The sequence below is a fragment of the Coregonus lavaretus genome (assembly GCF_964263955.1).
Source record: "Coregonus lavaretus genome assembly, contig: HAP1_SCAFFOLD_7431, whole genome shotgun sequence".
Taxonomy (NCBI): Eukaryota; Metazoa; Chordata; class Actinopteri; order Salmoniformes; family Salmonidae; genus Coregonus; species Coregonus lavaretus.
Window position 1 is genome coordinate 25,001 of NW_028162022.1, and position 1,714 is coordinate 26,714.

Genomic DNA, 1,714 nt, shown 5'->3' on the forward strand with positions numbered 1-1,714 from the left:
GTGATCCTTGCCAGCCAGTGACAACTGTTGATGTAAAATGGGCTTCATGAATCAATTCAATTGATTGAATTACTGATTGATTGAACCTTTGTCTCTCTCTCTCTGTCCTGCCAGGCTAAGGAGGTGCAGGAGGATCTTCTGAAGACTAGGGAGGAGCTTCACCTGGTAATGGCCGCCCCCGCTGCCATCCCGGCCCCTCCCTCACCTGACAGCAGCCACAGCAGCCACAGCGACCAGGATGAAAGTGAGGAGAACAGCACCTATAGCGCTGAGCTGCAGCAGCAGGACGTTAACGACCAATGGGTGGAGGAGGAGCGCGTCACCGAGGCCGAGAAGAACAGACGCATCCAGGAACAACTAATGGTGAGTCTCAGTCCATCTGGGGCCCTGAGGGCTGTGGTCTCTGGGGTCCTGTGAGCTGTGGTCTCTGGAGCCCCTGTGGGCTGTGGTCTCTGGGGCCCCTGTGGGCTGTGGTCTCTGGGGTCCTGTGAGCTGTGGTCTCTGGAGCCCTGTGGGCTGTGGTCTCTGGGGCCCTGTAGGCTGTGGTCTCTGGGGTCCTGTGGGCTGTGGTCTCTGGAGCCCTGTGGGCTGTGGTCTCTGGGGCCCTGTGGGCTGTGGTCTCTGGGGCCCTGTGGCCTGAAGTCTCTGGGGCCCTGTGGGCTGTGGTCTCTGGGGTCCTGTGGGCTGAGGTCTCTGGGGCCCTGTGGGCTGAGGTCTCTGGGGCCCTGTGGACTGAGGTCTCTGGGCCCTGTGGGCTGAAGTCTCTGGGGCCCTGTGGGCTGTGGTCTCTGGGGTCATGTGGGCTGAGGTCTCTGGGGCCCTGTGGGCTGTGGTCTCTGGGGTCCTGTGGGCTGAGGTCTCTGGGGTCCTGTGGGCTGTGGTCTCTGGGGTCCTGTGGTCTCTGGGGTCCTGTGGGCTGTGGTCTCTGGGGCCCTGTAGGCTGTGGTCTCTGGGGTCCTGTGGGCTGAGGTCTCTGGGGCCCTGTGGACTGAGGTCTCTGGGGCCCTGTGGGCTGTGGTCTCTGGGGTCCTGTGGGCTGTGGTCTCTGGGGCCCTGTGGGCTGTGGTCTCTGGGGTCCTGTGGGCTGTGGTCTCTGGGGCCCTGTAGGCTGTGGTCTCTGGTGTCCTGTGGGCTGTGGTCCCTGGGGCCCTGTAGGCTGTGGTCTCTGGGGTCCTGTGGGCTGTGGTCTCTGGAGTCCTGTGGGCTGTGGTCCCTGGGGCCCTGTAGGCGCTGTGGTCTCTGGGGTCCTGTGGGCTGTGGTCTCTGGGGTCCTGTGGGCTGTGGTCTCTGGGGCCCTGTGGCCTGAAGTCTCTGGGGCCCCTGTGGACTGAGGTCTCTGGGGCCCTGTGGGCTGAGGTCCTCTGGGGCCCTGTGGGCTGTGGCCATTTGGGATGCAGCCTATGTCTAAATCTGGCTTTTAAAGTAACTGCCCAGTGTTTCCAGATTTCTTATAAAATATGACCTAATTACTTACGATATGAGTGAAATAGTTTTCCTTACAAAAAATGTTAACTAAGTATGTTAAAAAGCAGCGTTTCTATGTTGGAATGGTGTGGGCGTATACGGTCATTAAAAATATTCATGCAGGTAGACCGCTGATTGGCCAGCTCATCCTCCTCAGGGAGATAACATCATGTTCTATGAGGAAATAGCAAGCGTTATTGAAATTTGTCTGTTTGAGATACAAGTTTGAGGAGGGGATTTTGAAGTGTTT

General features: G+C 58.7%; 1 pseudogene across 1 annotated transcript in view; it reads left to right on the forward strand.

The window, feature by feature from the left end:
* LOC311119746 (ezrin-like) overlaps nucleotides 1-357 on the forward strand; it is a 25,303-nt pseudogene extending 24,946 nt beyond the window's left edge. Inside the window, exon 7 of the transcript in view lies at nucleotides 115-357. The product of the transcript in view is annotated as an ezrin-like (transcript). The remainder of the gene's footprint in view (nucleotides 1-114) is intronic.
* The last annotated feature ends 1,357 nt before the right edge of the window (nucleotides 358-1,714 follow it).